The 20,266-nt window shown below is 42.9% G+C and overlaps 1 long non-coding RNA gene across 1 annotated transcript in view; it reads right to left on the reverse strand.

Moving 5' to 3' along the window:
* Positions 1–651: 651 nt before the first annotated feature.
* Positions 652–20,266, reverse strand: part of LOC122127065 — a 32,523-nt gene continuing 12,908 nt past the window's right edge. Inside the window, exons 2-3 of the long non-coding RNA XR_006151073.1 lie at positions 1,312–1,402; positions 652–750 (exon numbers count right to left, since the gene is read on the reverse strand). This is a non-coding gene — a long non-coding RNA (uncharacterized LOC122127065). The remainder of the gene's footprint in view (positions 751–1,311; positions 1,403–20,266) is intronic.

Here is a 20,266-nt window from a genome sequence, read left to right on the forward strand (position 1 = left end):
CTGAAATTAGTGAGTCGTAGTCCGAAATTGTTTATTGTCTTTTTAGATAAAAGATTTGAAAGGTGTGTGCGTGCGCGCGCGCGCGTGTGTGTGTGTGTGTGTGTGTGTGTGTGTGTGTGTGTGTGTGTGTGTGTGTCATGAATCTGTTACCTGGTGACAACACCAGTGGAAATGTGGTAGAAGTGGTGACTCTTGAGAGGTGGAGTTTGGAGAGGGCAGTGGGAAGAGAGATTAAGGAACATTAATACTTCCAAATTGGGAATTCATGCAAGAATGTGTTATTTGTAGGCTAACGGTCCATGTGCATTTTATTATCATCACATCCAAATAAGCTGCTTAAAACTCATTTTCAGAAGACTCCACTGAATTTGTTGAAATTATCAGTTTCTTAATGAGGGGAAGATTTACCATGTAATGTTTATAACTCATGGAAATATTTATACAAGAAATTTGTATTTATGTATAACTACATGGATAGTGTGTGTGTGCAAATACACATTTATTTATTCATCTTTCAAGGAACTTTTACACAAAAGATCCAGAAAAAGAAAAGCCAGCACTCATTGGAAGCTCCAAAGTTATTAATTTTTCAGCTTTCTTCTCTTCGTGTGTATTTGTATGTCTTTCTCTTTCTCTCCCTCTTTCCCTCTCTCTCTTTTTCTTCTCTCTTTCACCATCTGCATACATGACTTACATTCTCTAGGCTGCCTCATGATTGCAAGATGACCATCAGAGCACCAACCATGACATCTGTGTTCAGGGCAAAGAAGAAAGAATGGATTCAAAGGAGCACATTTCAGATGACTCATTCATCCTTCCTTTAAAGAGCATTTTAAATTCGCATTGGCAATAATCTAACCACATAACCACCTCTGTTCACAAGGGAGACTAGGAAATGTAAATTTTCATCCGGGCACATTGCCACCTCCAACAAAACTAGGGTTCTCTTAGTAAGGAATAAAGAGAGAAATTGATTTGGGGTAAACAACTAGCAGTCTGTACACAGGCTTTGGTGACAACAAATGGGAAGGCAGAGAACCTCACCGCCACGTCTTTAATGATAAACATGATGCCATAATGAACAGCTCTTAAACATCCCAGGTAATATAAATAGCCATGCTGTAAACATTGTCTAACGGTTCAAAACTGACCTCATAAAAGCACACGGGAGAGGGGAAAGCAGCAATAAAAATTAAAAAACTTTAAAAAAAAAACAACTAATTTCATTATGAAATAGCTTATAAGACATCAACTCAGTAAGCTTCCTTTTATAAACGCAGATCCTCACTTAACACGAGGTCTACAACCTACCTCTGTTTGGAAACTGGACGTGTGATTTATATCTTTGGGCATCTTTTTTTCTGGTTAGATACTGCAGAGGTTTTCCAACAGAGTTGATGCCCTACAAAAGATGAAGGACGATGGGTTTAGGTGTTGATGTTTATTTGGAAGATGTCAGGCAACAAGCATAACAGCTGAAGGATAACTCGGGGTCTGGGGGTCATACAGATGTTCTCAGGCCAATAGAGTGGAGAACTGTTGGCCCCAGCTGGAGTCTACGGCTGGTCAAGGCACACATTCACTAGCAAGACTGGGCCTTTGAGGGAGGGAAGAGGCCGAGTTAGCAGGCACACACTGAGCCAGGAAACATTCTGGAGAAAGCAAAGGTCTAGATGGGACAGTGTTTCATTTTGAGTCTGAGACGTAAGAAAAGGCCAAGATAGACCATCTGTCTGGACATATCTACTAACACAAATCCTTGGCAGATTGCACGTGAGCTGTGTATCAAGGTCCTAATGCTGATGCTAATGAAATGGGACCAGCTAATGTGTTACTCCACCAACGGGGGGGGGGGGGGGGGGGGGCAGCCGGCTCTCATCCATCAGCCCCATGGATCTACCAGCAGAGGTTTAAGAGGACTTAGGGAGACTTGAGGCATGAGGCAGGGGAAATCTGATTGTTTTGTCAAAAGGGTCCCAAAGAAATAGAAAATGTGCTGTAGTTGCTAATCGTTATCTGGCTTGGTAGATAGCTAGGGTATTACTTGCCCCCTGGAGGGGGGGGGGGTGTCATTTCAGGACTCCCTGGAGAGGTGCAGCCTGACTTCGGTCCCCTCTGCTTCCTGCAGACAGGGAGCCTTCTGTTTGGTCCCGAGCTCTTCACTGAACTCTGTACCATCAGTGGGGGTGCGCAAAGAAGATATCACAATATTTTTCATTTTATCTTAAGAATGAGTGGAATATACTCTGGGTGTTCACTATATGGATTGACAGTCTTGTCACTGTGTAGAGATTGGAGGCTGATGGTGATCTCCACTTACTATAGGGGACATTGTTCCAGGAGAAGCCGGGCTTGTCATCTGGGAAGGGGACACTCCTATCCTCTCCAGGAACATGAGAACACTTATTTGTGCCCTGTTAAGTGGGTTTATGTAGTGTATGGTGTTTAATCTGTGTGAAGTGATATGCACAAAATATACACGGCCTGGAAAGATTGTAGAAAATGGCCAGGTACAATGGCTAATGCCTGTCATCTCTTCTTAGGAATCAGAGATCACCAGGAAAATCAAAGTTCAAGGTCAATCTGGGTAAAAAAAAAAAAAAAAAGTTAAGCTTTCATCTCAATTAGTAAGTTTACTGTGGTAACACATGCCTGTTTTGGAAACTCCTCAGGGGTAAAAATAAGAGGATCATAGTCCAAGTTTGTAGTCCAAGCTCGCCCCAGCAAAAATACAAGACACTATCAGAAATAACAAGAGCACAAAAGGGCTGGAGCCTGGCTTAAGTGATAGACAATGGAAGGCCCTGAGTTCAAACTCCAATGCCGCAGAAAAAAATATGGAAAAGTAACAGCAACGCATGATGAAAGATCTGATTTGGGTAAGCAAAACGAAACAAAGCAGAAACGCTGGTAGGTGAGTACCTAGACATTACACCTAACAGAGCTAGAGGATCAACTTAGAAGTTGTTCTCACCAAAAACGGAGCCTTTCTAAGGACGCCAGCCACCATGCAGAAAGACCCCACCACAGGGCACCCACACACTCACTTTGTGTCCCTGAAGCATCTTTTCAACCGTAACAGCCACTAAAGCCAATGAGGAAACCAACTTGGAGAAACCTTGGAATTGCTGTTCTCACAAATGGGAGACGACCATTTTCAAAAGTAGGGAACCATGGTCAACTCTACTGCACGGGTTAAAATAGCATTTAAAAAAAATGAATGCCAGGAATAAGAATGAATGACTCATTAGTGTACTGCCACTTTAATTCATCTCACGTATTGGTTGTGTATGTTTGTGATCTGCCTGGATAAAGGGTGCTGGTCAGCTTTTGCCACTGGCAGAATATCTGCGATAAACCATGTGAAGAAGGAAAGGTCTGCTGTGGCTCCAGGTTCAGAGCTTCCTAGCTCCCTTGTTGTGTCAGGAAGTCCGTGGAAGAACAAAACTGCTCACTCACGGCAGGTGTAAAACAAAAGGAGAGAAGAGTAATCACCGTATGGTCTTCAAACGCAGACACCCAGAGACCTAACTTCCTTCTGCTACGAACAACACCTAAAGGTTTCACCACCTCCTTACTGCACCACCAATGGAAACCAAGCCTTCAACACCTGGGCTTTGGGACATTAAGATCCACACCTGTGTCAGACATGCTTCTAATGCAGCATGCTTCTAATCCTAGGATTTGGGAAGCAGAGGCAGGATGATCTTGAATTTGAGGCCAGCCTGGGTTATAAAACAAGCTCAAGGCCAACCCCAGATACACAAGGAGACCCTGTCTCAGAAACATACACACATGGCGGGGTATTTAGCTCAGGTAGAGCTCAGTGGTGGAACACCTACCATTCTATCACTGCTAATAGCACTCAGCACTTCCTCCTGCATGGTTGTTACGGGGCATACGGATGGCCCGCTCTGTTGATGGAGCTGGCTGGGAGCAGGAGCAGGTTGATCAACTGTCTGCTCAAAGACTTGTCGTGTACAGCACCTAGCCATCTAGGAGGTGCCCACCAACATTTCATTTAGAAGTTAAGAGGAAATGAGGATGCATCTAAAATTCCTTAGCACAGATGACCACAATCTCAGTGGGAAATCCCAGAGTTGAGCAGATCCTTGGGAAACCCCTGAGCAGTGTCTTACCCACAGGGTGTGAACTCTGAATAAGAGATGATTCTTCCCATCTGGTGACTTTGAAGGCCACTGTTTACTTACAAGGATGCTTGCTTGTACACAGAAACGCCATGCTGATCCAGCCAGCCGCCCAACTCATTCTCATGTTGAACAATTGTTTCAGGCTTTCAGCTTGATTCTTGCACATATGTTCATGGAATCCAAAGAGATTATGTATGCATACACAATTTATATTACAAATGTATCATAAAATCCATATGATTATTGCATATGTAATGAAGTATTATATAACATTCATATAATACGTATATCTATAAACTCAACATGGTGTGGGCAGGGGGCGGGATTCCCGTGATGCAACTCCTTTGAACAACTAACTTACGGTGTGCCAAAATGAATACCAGGAAGCTGGAACATGTCTTGGGGGCCAAGAGGGAGGCCAAGGGGAGAGAGGCAGATGAATGGAGAGAGGAAGGTCGGTGAATACAATCATAACATTGAATGTATGTATGTGAGAGTGAGCCCAGGTAATTGGAGCACATGGGAAAGGTGAGTTGGGAGCATTGGGATGAAAGGGCTAATATTGATCACCATGGACTGTACTCACACACTGACAGGTTGAACTGGAACCCTTCCGTACAACTGCTTAAAGAGCACGAAGATAAATAACCCACAGGCATTATATATAAATATGCAATTTATACTAAAAACATATTGTCTATATTATTATTTGGATATATAATAAATACTATGTAATATGGTATGGCAAATTTATACGATTATATGCATGCATAATATAAATTAGCTGAATGTGATACAGATATCTAGATTTTCAAGTAATCTTTAATAGCAACTAACCTCACTATTAAAAATAATCCCAGTAACTAAACCATCTATAAACTATGCAGTATGTTCTAATGGGCTTCTTGGGAGTTGGAACTAACTGGATTTACACTTCTGTGTTCACCTGAAGACATTTATTTGATATTTATTGATATAATCTTACTGCAATCATATACTATATATATATATATATATATATATATATATATATATATCCCTCCCCCTCTCTCATGAAAAGGTACATTATAACTGTACTTCTTCTAACGGGTACATAGTTTCCTTTGGTTTGTCAACAGTTTTCCATCTCAGAAACCTATAGCCACTAAAAATTAAATATTTGCCTTTGCCAGAAAGTAATCATTTGAGGTAATTTCTGCCTCGTAAATGGTAAAAAATAAGTGGGAGGTGGGTCTCAGTAAAGAGACATTTTCTTTTCTATTTCTTCACCAGTGTATTCATGCCTGGTAATGACATATACCTACTTATTTTTTTACTTTCTAAAATCCTAACATGGAAAGAAATTGAGCTGTCCTCCTAGGAATATAACCCCGTTGCCTTCCAGATACAGACTGCAAGCTTCACGCGGAAAGAAGACATGGCTGGCTTCATTTCTTCCTCAGCATCACACATGGAGAGCCCCCGGGACCGCTTGCACATTTACATAAAGGCACATGACTGACATGAGCTTTCTGTGGGAGTGAGATGGGAAGTCCTGCTGGATGTAGCATCCTTTGGCCGCATACCTGATTATCTATGGAAGTTTCCCCTAGATTCAGTATTACTAGATCAACAGCTTAGAACGTTCTTAAGGCTCTAGATAATATTATACTTGGCTGCTTTTTAGAAAAATGGTAACCATTTGAATTGTGCAGTGTTACAAATCAAGGTCCCATCGCTCAAAACAAATGAGTGTGCCCATTAACAATAAAAACCTCCGCCAATGAGATCTAAATGCTATTTCTCATAACTTACCATTCTGAAATGACCAGGTAAATCAACCTTTTTTAAAGGTAATTTTATCTTTCTTTGTAGAGTTATCTATGCATAATAATATTTTTTTCAACATTATAATCATGATACGTATCAGCCCAGAACAACAGGAAGGAGACAGGCTGGAGAGGGCATGGAGCTGAGAGCCACACTAGCTCCTTGTCCTGCCATTAACAAGGTCTGACCTGGGCAAGTTTTCCTCCTCTGTAAACAGAAGGGAGTGAGCCTGGGTCCTTCCCTGTCCTGTTGAAGGGATATCATAAACCCACCGTTTTAAAGACACCCTTCCTTGCCCTAACTCACACAGCTTTGAGTGAGGTACAATTAAGGACAAACATCAAGCAGTAAGCTAAGGCCCCGCCTCCCACCGCTGTGAGCAAATCACTTCTGACTTCCCTCCTCCGGGGGTGGAAACCTTGTCTTTCAGGTCTGCAGTTAGAACTGCACGAAGCTGTAAAATGGAAGGAAGTGTTTAGATTATAATACACCACGGGTATATACACGCATACAGATATAATACCCGCATGGACATATACGTGCCTACACACATTCACATGTAGTGTGATTCTGCATCTTGAAAGCTTAAAAGGAAAACTTCATTTTTTTACCCCCACTGTACTTCCCCACACACACTAGACTAGACTAGACTCTAGCCTCCAGTGCTTCAAAGAGAGCAAGCCACAGAGATGCAAACTAACTGCAACAGGACACGGTGAACCCACTGTTCAGGTTTCTAAGGATGGATCTCCAAGAAATAGATGAGATTTTTCTAAGGTAATTTGGGGTCTACTTGATTTTCTGTTATGTGTACAGACTTGAAAGCTTAATCCACACATTAAGTATACACATACCCACATGTGTAGCATATACATGTATATATATACAGATACATACCGTACATATGTACATACATACACATGTATAAACATATATCTGGTGTGAGATACTCTCTTTATATGTATTATATATAAACATTTGTTGTGAGATACTCTTCATATATATATATATATATATATATATAATGAAAATGAAGGCAAAAAAAGTGAAAAGAACTTTCATTTTTTTAATTCTTGGGGATTTGACTGGCTCTATATTTTTAACCAGTCTAATATATGGTGTATTTATATTGGTTAGCATAAATAAGCTCAGTTTGTCAGCAAATTGTACTTTATACCCACAGGTGGGTAGAGCCAGTGTTCTGAGCTCTGATAGAACATGATAGGGACCAGACACTAGCTTGTGTTTGAGGGGAGACAAGACATATAAACATGTAATTACCTAAATGGGGACGTAACTACAGTAAGTACAGTTCTGTGATTGAGGACTGGATGTGGGAAGAGGAGAATTTTTCCCTCTCCTAATGCTAAGCTGGCATTTTTCTCTCCCACCTTGGGGCTAGAATTATACAATACAAGAGCAGTTAGCATATACCTCACATGGGTATAAGTAAATGGTTATTGATTTAAACACCTTTTAAAACTAGCCACAGAGCTGGCACCCATGGCTCATGCTTATAATTCTAGCTACTGGGTAGACCAGAGATTAGGAGGATCTCTGTACAATGCCAGTGGGGGAAGTGTCTCAATAAAATGTCTCAACAGAAAAGAAAATCAGGCTATGGTGCCTTGTGCCTGTCGGACCAGCTATAGCAAGAAGTATAAATGGGAGGATCATAGTTCAGGTAGGCCTGGTCAAAATAAAATAAGGCTGTATCTCAAAAATGACCATTTAAAAAAGATCTGGAGGGCTGGGAAGTTGGCTCAGTGGTAGAGCACTTGCCTTGCATGCCTGAGGCCCTGGGTTTGATTCCTCAGCACCACATAAGCAAAAAGAAAAAAGCCGGAAGTGGCGCTGTGGCTCAAGTGGTAGAGCGCTAGCCTTGAGCTGAAGAGCTGAGGGACAGCGCGCAGGCCCAGAGTTCAGGCCCCACGACCGGACCCCCCAAAAAAAGATCTGGAGGTCTGGAGGCATACTTCAAGCAACACACATCTGCTTATCAAGCATGAGACCAACACACAAGGAGCACTAGCTCACCACACCCCTGCACAAAATACACCAGGTATTTTTTTTTTTTTTTTGCTCTGCAGAAAGAAAATGGTAGCTGAGAAAATGTTTCTGAACTGAGTAAACCCAGTAAACAATAAATCCAGAATTCTCCTGGATCACATGGCTCTTCCAGGGACCAGAGCTCAATGTACCAAGTACCCCGTCTGAATCCAAAGGAGCGCATGGCTCTCTCTATGTTCTCAGGCTTCCTCTCTCTTTCTGGCTCATTTTCACCGCCTGGGACACACCCTCTCCCGGGCCTCCCAGATCATCCTCTGGAGTACATACTACTCATGTCACTTCATTTTACAGATATGGAGACTGAGTCCTTCACGAGACGAAGGAAATCTCCTGAGCAGTCTGGCCTCCCTGGCCTCCTTTCTTGATAATAAGAACAAGTAAGAATGAACGCTTCCGCTGGAGGGTGAATTTGTATACATTTGATCAGCCAAGGGTTGGTGAGTGGAAAGGAAAGCTTTTGAAAGTTCTCTTGACATTTGGCCAAGCCTATAAAAAGAGAAAAAGAAGTTGTGAAAGGCAATAGAAGTAGAAGAACAGGAAATAGAAGGGGGGAAAAGGCAAAGAGAAATGGCCTTTGGCCTGCTAGGGACCTTGGTGACTGTGTGTAATAGCCCAGGGCTGGGACTGAGGAATTGGATGTTTTTGAAAGTACCTTCGCTGGATTTCCAGAGGTTATCTCTGTAGCAACCCAGAGGGACAGGAGGTATTGCTCACTTACTTCAGTTTACAAACACCCAAATGAAAAGCACAAGCCTAGGGAAGGACAAGATGAAATCCTAGCCACAAAGGGAAATTTGTAGAAGGTCTGCTGGACCCTGTGTCCACTGAAAGCAAGATAACCACTGCAGGAGATGGCAGCAAATGCCACGTTGTGGAGAGTTCTCAGATGAGTTCCGTGACATAGCAGTGTGTCTGATAGGTTGTTCACACAGAGCTCCAGAAGCATCTTCTCCCTGTGACCTTGGAACATAACATTGACTCTGCTCTTAGATGCCCCTAGAATAAGAATGAGGTGGAAACCCTTGACAGCTGCTGGGAAATGTTCCATGGAAGAACTGGGTATCAGGAAGGAAAATAAGATTGTTCTCTGTGAGCTAGACAACAGAATCAATACATATTGCATAGGGCGGAGATATGCAAAGTCATCATGTTGAGTACAATAACACAGCCGAAGGAAGAACAGTCCACTTAAGCTAGGGCGGGATATGGTGTGAGAAGAGAAAGGAAGAGAAAACACAAATGCTGTACACCGGTCATATTTGGGACAGATTCTACCCCTCTGCCTTCCTGGATTCCAGGACAGACTGAAGGGCCCATCAAGAGAGAGAAAGGTCACTTGGTCAAGGACATTTGGTATTCTAGGTCATAGGCAGCACTCTCCATAATGAGCATTAATCTTCCACCATCTTCCCATCTCAACTCTCTTATTGATTTTCATAGTAGTTTAGAAATCACCTGGGACTCTCTCTCTCTCTCTCTCTCTCTCTCTCTCTCTCTCTCTCTCTCTCTCTCTCTCTCTCTCTGTCCTTCTGTCCATTTCTTCCCCAAGATAGAGAAGGTAACCTGACTCAGGACAGCTCAACGGTGAGATTCCATGGACCAGCAGTTGGGTCAGAGAGTCCAGGGCACTGTGCAAGCATGTCATGCTCATTTACTTGCTTTCTTCTCATTGGGGCACTTGAACTTCAAGTTCTCAGGAAGCTGCCTTTTGCCTTGTCTCTGTTCTAGCTTCTCCAAGTGCATCTGGGCTTGAAAGTCATATTAAACACTGTCACTTGGACTGGATGCACACACACACACACACACACACACACACACACACACACAGCTAAAATCCCGGTACTGTGGAGGCAGATATGGGGAGGATCATCGTCGTTGGAGGCCATCCTGATTGTGAAAGCTCACTTGTGTCATCCCAGCCATGCAGAAGGCAGTCTGAGACCAGCATGGGCAAAAACTCAACACCTTATCTACGAAATAACAAAAGCAAAGAGGGCGGAGGACATGGCCAGTGGTGCAGCTCCTGCCTGGCGAGTGAAGGCCCTGAGTTCAAGCCCTAATGCTCTTATCACTTTGGTAGCAAGTCCAGCTTAGGATCTATATCTCTGAGCGCTGGGGCCTTGTAGCCACAATGACTGTTTTGCCCTCCAGTCAGTGGGTCTGTTCACTGAGGGTGAGGATTGGCAACTTCTGCCTCTGATAGGGGCTGTAGGCCATTCTGACCTGAGAGCCACCTCGTCCCTTTCCTAATCTCACTCTCAGCAAGCTCACTTCTATTGGGTTTTGAGTTTCATGGGCTGGTGAGGCAGACTCCAACTGTCTAGCCCAGCTCACGGTTACTCTGACCGTACATCAGACGGCCTATCTGTGGCCATTCAGCTCTTAACTGAAGAAGTAGGCATCTGAGCCTGCAGAGCTGGGGACTCTGCCAGCCACCAGGAGTCACATGTGCCTTTTCTATGAGCAAGACACTGGATTTCCCTTCCCTGTCTCATGGCCAATAGCTGCTGCCCTTTTTCATGTAAAACTTCCAAAAGAAACAACCTCATAAGTGTCTGAGTGGATAGAAGACCATGACAAATCATTGCTGTCTCTTAAGAAGTAGGAGGAATTCTTCCCCAGTCTAGATAGCTGAGATTTCCTTCCCAGTGGATCAGAAGACAGGAGGTGGCAGTTAGATCACACTGTTGCTAAGGGCTGGTCCTGTTCTACCCTCCTATAATACAAACAATTGCTTGGTCCAAATGGCTCTTTCCAATCTAACTCTCTAACACATCATTCATCTTCTAACTTATACCATGGGGCCATCTACGTTAAGGTGGCTTGCATTCATGATTTGCTCAATATCTGGGTCTGGTCCTGGGAATCAACCCAAGGATTTATTGCTGTGTGTGAGAGAGGCATGGTCCCTGGGGATGTCTGAGATGATGGGTCATTCTCTTCAGCATTGATTGATGCTCCCAGCACCGGGGCCCTCAGTTCTCCCAATAAGTAGTACATCATCAAGGTCACACACCTGTGTATATTCACATCTATGCAGACACATGCATACACACCTGTATGACCAAGACCAAGGCCTTATCAAACTGTACTGCTGTGGGTTTTTTTTGTGGTGTGTGTGGTACCAAGCTCTGAACTTGAGGGCATCTGGTACAGCCTTGAGCCCCAGCCCTAGACCTTCTGCTTTTTAGCACCTTTTTCAGATATGATCTCTTTACTACTTTTGCCCAGGTTGACATCCAACCAAAAATCTCCCTGTCTCTACTTCCTGAGTGGAGTGGCTGGGATGACAGGCAACACTACTGTGTCTGGAAGATGATTTGTCCCCCACCTGGAAACTCAAGTTGGAATCTGATCCCCATGACAGGACATTTAAAGGGTAGAAGCTTGAATGTGACTGGGGTATTTAGAGGCGAAGCCTGGAGATGGGGGTGGGGGGAGGGGTCATCAGGATTAAATCAGGTCATCGGCGTGAGATACTCATGAATGAATACTGGTGGTTTTGTAAGAATTGGGACAGCAATCAGAAGATGCTCATGGGCTCCTTTGTCCCCAGCTGTCTGCGTCTTTTGGGACTGTGCCAGCAAGAGGGCCACCCTCAAATGCAGTCCCTGGACCTTTCACCAGAGCAGAGAGCCAAATGAGTCTTTTCTTGGTGACTTAGCCAGTCTGCGCTATTAAGGGCAATAGATGAAGATCTAAGACAAGTACCCTTACTATATAGATTCATTTTATTTTCTAGTCTATTCTTTTATATTTTTAATACGTTCTGAAACCCACTAAATCAAATTCAAAACCCACCAGGGCTCAAGACTGGCTCTTTTAAAGGGCATTGTCATGAGGCCTGCATCCAGGGGCTCTGTTCTTCTCCACCTGAACAATTATTTTTTGGGGGGGGGCGTGGGGGTCTGGTTGTGGGGCCTGAACTCTGGGCCTGGGCGCTATCCCTCAGCTCTTTAGCTCAAGGCTAGCGCTCTTCCACTTGAGCCACAGCACCACTTCCTGCTTTTTTCTTTTTGCTTATGTGGTGCTGAGAAATCGAACCCAGGGCCTCATGTATGCAAAGCAAGCGCTCTACCACTGAGCCACCTTCTCAGCCCCTCCACTGAACAATTATGTTCTGAGGATTGACCTGAAGTACTGCTCAATGTTTAAGAGGAGCAAGTCATGATCTTACCCTTCCAAGCTCAAAAGTCGAGCAGAGAAACAGGAAGACACCCAACCCAGATCTAGGAGCTAAGAGTGCTAGGGTTAGTGGGGAAGGATGAAAAAGAATCCTAGGAGAGGGAACCCTTCAGTCAAGTCTCAAGTTCATAGACTTTAGCTGTGATAGAAACAATGGGCAGCCAGGTCCAGGCATGTGGTTTGAGTAAATAGAGGCTCATTTCTTGATACATAGCAAGAAACTCTAAGGTAGGTGGTTATTGAGTTTGCCTTACAAGCCCCTTACGACCCATCATGATCCAAATCTCTCACCATCTTTTCTCCACCTTGTTCTATGCCTGCATGCTCATGGTACACGATGTCTTAAAGGGCTGGATCCATCTACATTCCAGACAGGAAGAAAGGAACAGAGAGAGCACTCTTTGCGTAGCACCACTCTGTGTCTGTCCCTTTGATTAAACAGGCAAATTCTCAAGGGCCCTGGGTAGGACGTACCCGCAGCTTTACTGGCTAGAAAGGAATAGGGCACCAGAGACCCTCTATCTCTATACCAGTCGTGAGAAACAGGCCCATCTTCTATACTCCATCCTCTTTGCCCATCATCTGCCACCACCATCCTCAAACACGCCCCTCCCCCCCCCCCTGCATCTCTGCACATGATGGTAGCATTTTATGCAAAGAATGCACGCATGCCTGGAGAATTCAGCATATAATTCAACACTTCCATAACTCAAGCCCCCTTCTCCCACAGGACTGAATACAAATGTATGCAGGAAGCACCATGCAATCTTGCAGTGCATAAATCTGCAAACGTGGGAACATATATTTACTTTAAGGCTGCTTTTTATTTTCGCTGTATTTCCTCTAATATTTTGAAGTGCTCTCTCTTAAATTAAAAGCACGGAGCCATAATGGTGGTGATTTGGCCTTCTCACAGGAGATTTAGCACATCTAAGTTGTGTTCCAAATCTTCCAGTTTCTTGAGTGTTAAGAGCTCTACACTTAATGAACTCTTGGGTGACGTTGTTACAGCATTATAGGTAGAAGACTTCGAATGATAATGGTAACACATGTTGAAATAACAGAAAGGAAGCCATCAACTCATTCCCAGGGGTTCCGTGTATGCAAACAGCCGTGGCTCACTGGCTAGATACAAAGTATGGTGGCAGACAAGGCGGACCTTGCCTTGGAATCACAAGCTAAGCCACAGCCCACCGGCTCTGACAGGAAGTGATAACTGATGGAGCTTTCTCTATTGGGGAGATTCAACTTGTCTAATGCAAGTCTCTCATTTTTTTTTATCAGTATTTTAGGTAACAGTGATTCATTTTTACATAACTCCAATAAAAGTATCACATGTGGAGAAAATATTCTGCTTTGTACCCAGCACTCAAGGCCCTCCTGGTGATTACCTCCATGTTTAACTTTATTTTCTTTATTCTCTTCTCCACGATCATCCTGACACTTAGTGTTCACTCACTCTGGTGCATTTTCTTTCCTAATCAGCTTTAAATAGTTCAATTTAGAAAATGAGGCAACTATAAAGAAGCAAACAATAAAAATACTCAGTCTTACATCATTCAGGGGTAATTATTGTGAAGATTTCCTTTTTCTTCTTGCATAGTTACACTATCTACATATGCAAAGAAATCACAGTATGTAAGGGAATTTAGGGGCATCCTTTTTTATTCGGCAATGTTGTGCTGTAGCATAGTTCTTTCATATCAGATTATTAACTGTTTTCCCTGATTGTTTTCAGAAAGCTGCATCAGCTTCCACTGGGTGTCTGTTCCACAATAGATTGAAATCATCACTTGTTTTTTTGGACATTTAGATTGTTGAAGATTTTGACTATTAGGAGTAATTATCAAATGAATATTCTTGTCGCTGAATGATTGCAATCTCCGTGACTGGTTATTAAAGACAAATTCCTTTAATAAGTAGGATTTCTGAGACAAAGGAAATGAACACTATCAAAGCTTTAAATGTGCACTGCCAAATTGCCCTAGGAAAGTTGGGAGCATTCGCCTCTGTAATAACTGCGCTCAATATATACTCATAACCTGAGACCTTGCTATTGTATCTGTCTTCCAAATTCAGGGGGTGCATCAGAAAATCCCCCAAAGATACCTATATTAATTTGCTTTATTTTAACTAACTTCTTTCACGGTGGAGCCTGCTAGGAAGCCCTCAGTGGGCTTTTCTCATTTGTCCTTCTTCGACCATAAGTTGAGAGGAAGTACTAGTGTATGTGTGGGAGAAAGGGTATGTGTGAGTAAAATCCCTCTTGGTATAGGACCACATAGAAACAGGCTTTTAAATGTCAAAACGCATTGTAGGAAATCTTTAAAATCCTTCCATTAAGTACAATGGATACATGGTACTTCAGACACCAGATATATCAGTACCCTTGTAAGGATGGAGTCCATTTCGGTTAAATGTTAGAAAGGACACTCCGATTTTTTTCCCCTCATAGCATCCAGTACTAAGTGGTAAGGTTAAGGTCACTGATATATACACACACAATAGGACTCAAGTTCATTTGCACGCTAATTATCTCTTCCCACAAGTATTGTGGGTGTTGTGGTATTGTATCTTCTGTGTGAGGTTGTTACCATTTTGCAACCAGTTTTGCTCAGGAGGTCTTCCCTCTTCTAAAATATAATTCCTGTGCATTTTGCTTTGTAACCAACATTCAATCAAGGAACTTTAACTGATAGAAAAACAGCAGTTCGTTACCTGTCTTTCTCTTAGAACTATCTAGAAATCTGAAGAGCGAAGGGATATTCAAACCAGTAAGAACAGACAGATCCATCCATCCATCCATCCATCCATCCATCCATCCATCCATCCATCCATCCATCCAAGTCATCCACTTACAAAGTTAAGACACATGTCATACTGAGAGCTAGGGGGAAAACATGTGACAAATAGTCACAATTACTGTAAAATCACATTAGTAAGTATTGTGTTCTTCTCTTTGGACACACCCAAATCCTCCTTCAACTGCAGAGGAAAACCCCTGTGGGATGCCATCTTTTAAATTAGAGCTACTTTCTCAAGGCGTTGGCTGCTGCTACAGTCTCTTCTTAGAAGCTCATTGCCTGTTCTGGGAGAGAGAGAGGGAGGAAGGGAGGGAGGGAGGGAGGGAGGGAGGGACAGTACAGCTACACAGCTGGGAGAAGACTCTGAAAGAGCAAGAATGTAATTAAATAACCCTTTCTCTCAGACTCACTCAAGTTTAGGGGTCACTTCCTAGAAAGTATTGCCCCCCTTCTCTCCCACATCCTGAATAACAGAATCCTTTCTGCCCATTGACACTTCTGGCCTGTTTACCTTTGTTCTATTATTTTACATACCTATAGCAGAAAAGGATGTCAATGAACACGAAATCTGATTTAAAAAAAATAGGAATAGCTACAATGGTGATAGCGTTTTGCCACAAAAATCTCAACAGTAACATGGTGCTAGTATAGCACTATCTGTGTATGAATATATCATCATTCCCACAGATGGCCCAAAGGACTTGGAAGTCCAACCATCCTTCCATCCTGAATTCCTAAACCTATGATTGAAAGGATGAAGATGACTGTAGACAAACCATGGAAGAAATCCATCTTCTGGTTTGCCAGCAGCTCTATGAGACTTATGTTTGCTCTCCTAGGCTAATTTGTCCTCCCAGAAATAACATAGTGTTGGACAATTCATTGCCTACCATCAATCTCCTCTCAGAGAAGACTTTCTTACTCTTCTATTTTTTTTCCAAACAGAGACTTATCATTTTCAAGGATTTTGATGAAGACCCAATAGAAACCATCATGTACATTACACCTGGTTCACCTCCTACAGCTGGAGCCAAATGGCAGGTGCTCAAGATGATGTGACATGGGCTGACCTTCTGCCTTGTTCAGCTGATTCTGCTTCCCAGGTAGCCCATCTTTTTGTGAAATACTTCACCACCAGAGAGCTGCGTTCTAGTAATGTATGACTCTCATATATCTCCTGCCTTGATGATATATTAATGTAACACATTATCAGGGCAAGGGCAACTGATGATATGTACTGGGAAGGATGGTGCCAGTCAGGAAATGAAGGAGAATGATAGGATAATCACCAACATATGGGATTCTGGAAACTCTCATTTCAGTCTGTTTTCTGCAGCTAAATAAATGTTCCCCTGGCTCTACCTCCAGACACATCCGCATTGTGGCACCAAATTCCATAAAACATTAGTTGCTACATATTTTATAAACTCTTTATACATACTAACAATGTCTGCCATGAACCTTGGGTCACTGCAGGCTCATTGTATCCAGTTACATTGTTGTTACTAGAAAGCCCTCCTTATTTACCCTGAACCATCGGAAACCAAGTAGCATTGACCTTCGGACAGTCAGAACAGCATATCATCTCTCATTACAATAATCTGAACTCCAGTCATTGCTCAACATTAATTATTGCCAAGGCTAAAGCATTTTCTTGCTACTTGACAGTTGGTCTTTATCCTATCATTAACCTTAGGTCAATTTAATCCCAACCTCCATTTTCAGCACTATACAAACAATTTATTTTTGCATTTTTTTCCAACCACACAAAGGCACACAATGTCAGGCTGTTCCACATTGTTTTATGCATTACAATGATTAAACATTTTTAAAGACATTCAGTCATCAAAGTTTAGAAAGGACTCCACAGCGAGAGGCCCAGAAATGAACTACCTTAGTAGGTTATTTTCCTAGTAGAGGACAATTATAGAAGGAAGGATTCAGAGAGGGCATAAGGGAATGGATCAAAATACAGTTCCTTTTAGGATTATTTTTTTCTCTATAGATAGAAGATTGATAGGTATCATCCACTAGACAAACTGTCCACTGTGGAATAGACTGCTATCCGTTGAATGCTCTGAAAGCTATTAGCAGGTTGAGGGAAGATACTAGAAGGAGTGACATTGATCAAGATGCATTATACTCATAAACTGACACATTGAATTGGAACTTCTCTGTACAACTACTTAAAAATAATACTAAAAAAGATAAGAAAAATAAAATAACAAATGAAAGCCATGAGCAGAAATTGAGCAACATCCCGACAATTTTATCTGCTTATAAGATTCTCTTTTCTTTCTAGAAATCAAAAGTCTGAACATATAGGAGAAGGGAAGCTGGAATTCCTGCTGAGAAATCTGTTTGGTGTTTTCTATTCTTCTTGACCCCGTGCTTCCATGAAATGCCAGAAATAACAGTTTGCCGCAGCGAGAGCCGTCCCAACAATAGGGCTTAATGTGTTGCACTGAAGAGTAAGTAAGCACTGTAAATATAATCACATCCAATTGCAAGTTACAGACACGCTCGGCAGAACTTTGTCAAGCTCTTCTCTACTAAATATAAAATTCAGGAAAGCATTAATTAAAAATTTCCCGAAAATGAGCATTTTCATATACGAAAGAAGTGTTTTTGTGTGTCCACATATAAAAATCATGTTGAATAATGGCTAAAATGAAATGAGATAAGCAAAATAAACATAAAAGGAAAACGCCTACAGATTGATGCCTCCAAGACACCTTTGTTTGAATTGTGATTGTTAATGTGATTCATCAAAGGATTAAGATAAAAACACAATGTTCTGTCTTAACAACTTTGTGCAGTGACAAAGCCAGGGCACTTAGTATCAATGAGTGAGGATTTTCCAGGCTACTCCAGCTACCGCCTTTGTCTGTCCTGCATGCATCTAGCACAAAGGAGAAACTGGAGTGTCTCACCCTTGGCAGGAAACAGGCAGACATTTACTCTTTTCCAAATGTCCAGCAAAGAAGATGGAATCTGTGTGGCATATTGCTGTAGAGACCTTCACTTATTTTCCGTATAACTTTCAGTTTTGTCCAGCTGTTTCCAGATCACTCTCCACACAGACTGCAGGGCGGTGAGGTCCCTCACATGGGCAGGTGGTAAGAAGGCCAGATTTTTCTTTATCTCCCAGCTTTACACTAAATAGGTGTCTATCAGAGAGTAATTTCAGCTTTGCCTCTGTGACTCACCCCGACTCCCAGGAAAGGCTCTGAAGTCACCTCCTGTACCTTCACTTAGGAGAAGACTCGAGGAAACCAGGTTTCTCTTGGCCTGAATGTGTTTGCTAGTGCCAGAGCTTTCTCCCTTCCAGGAAAGAATGAGGTTCAGGGTCAAGGAGCAAGCCCACCCCCCATCTTGTCATGTTGCTGGCCCGAGGGCTTGATAAGGAAGGCAGATGGGCAGTACAAAAAGTCTCCCTGCCACCAGGCTAGACTAGTGGTATGCATCAGGCCCTGCAGCCAGATCTGTCCACCATTCTGTGCTAGCTCTGAGACTAAAGGAGCAAGGCCAGGACTCTTGGAACCCTGAGCAGTCTGGAACAGGGAGATAAGCCCACAATTACCCCTTAGCCCTGGGAGGAAAGGACTTTACGTACTAAGGCCGCAGACTGGCTAGAGGCCAGAGAAGCTACCGGGGCACTCAATCACTGATTTCTAGAAAATGCAAATTTTAGCAGGAAACCCCGAAGTGTGAGTTAAAACTATAATATCAGTCCTGAGTATAAATTGATTTACAGAAATTCACATTTATGCGGATTTTTTTTTTTTTTGGTCAGAGACCTACTGAGAACCTTTGCTTCAAAACGCAAACAGCCCAAATTTTACTGTCTCTTTTAAAATCTTTTTTCCAAATGTTCCCACTCCCCCCCAAAACTAATTTGCTCTGTGTGTGTGTGTGTGTGTGTGTGTGTGTGTGTGTGTGTGTGCACACGCGCGCGCAGTGTACAGGTTTAGAATTGTGATAAGAAAAAAAAGTTCCCATGGAGAGCTGAGTGGCCTTCAGCAAAATACCTTTAAAGGCACAGCGCCTGCACACGTGTCAAATACAGCTGGCATTTCTCACGACAGACGATGTCGGAGATGCACAGAGGTCTCAGAAATCCAACAAAAACCCTCATTTCAGCTCATCTTGAATCCACTAATAGTGAAATTTTAAGTTATTTTAAGTAATCTCAACAGTCAAATGTTGAGCTCTACTCTGTGAAGAATTTCTACTTTGTGTTAAAAATGTCTAAATTCAACTTGTCATTTTTTTTAAGTGATTTCTCTGCACAGGCACGCCCTCAAAGGAAAGCCATTAGGAGTGCCTCACCCACCAAAGGCAAAGATGGCTGCCTTCCTGAGCTCACCTACAAGGAGGCATCTCGCCATTCACCAGGCCTACCATTGCCTTGGGAACCAAGGAGGACTGGGATACAGCATGGCGCATTCTGTAGGACCCTGTGATGATTAGTCCTCTCCAAGACTGGGGACTACCTTTACATGGGTCACTCAACACAAACCCACCTCTGAAGGACCCATGTGTGACCTTATTCTTGGGAGATTTTCTCAGTTCACGTTCTATAGGAGTGGCTCACTTCAACATGGCTATGGCATTGGCTAAGATGAAATGTACTGGTAAATTGAGATGTGGAATTGAAACCCCTTTGTACAGCTATTTAAGAGAGAATTTTAAAAACCAATAAACTACTAAAGAAAAGAGGGACTGAGTGGGAATGGGAGACTGACTGGAGGATGGGGAGGAGTTCTTAAGCCTGTGGCATTGCACATATATCCCACCACACAGCCTTCTCTTCCGCTGTGGCAAAGAGCCAGCGTTAAGAGCAAAGAGACAGGCCTCTTGTGCACTGGGGCTGGGGATGGATTCTAGCTATGGGTGTCACTGAGCCAGACCAAGAAAACACTGGAGCAGTAAAGCTACTCCAGAGTGGACAGAATAAAACCTGCCCCTCTCATCAGGAACCTTTCCTCCAAGTTTGCCTTCAGTCATCACATCCCAAGACTCATACTAGACACCCGGACTCGCCAGCCAACTTGAACACCATGTTCCCTTCTCACAAAGCCTGTGTTGAGTCTCACAAATCACACACACACACACACACACACACACACACACACACACACACACATTTGGCCTTGCTTTCACTGGTGTGGTAATCTTCATTCAAACAGAAGCTAAGTCGGCCATACACAGTAGGGCAGGTTCAACAGAAACGCATGACGAGGA

Source organism: Dipodomys spectabilis, unplaced genomic scaffold, assembly GCF_019054845.1.
Source record: "Dipodomys spectabilis isolate Male_0828 unplaced genomic scaffold, ASM1905484v1 ptg000297l, whole genome shotgun sequence".
NCBI lineage: Eukaryota > Metazoa > Chordata > Mammalia > Rodentia > Heteromyidae > Dipodomys > Dipodomys spectabilis.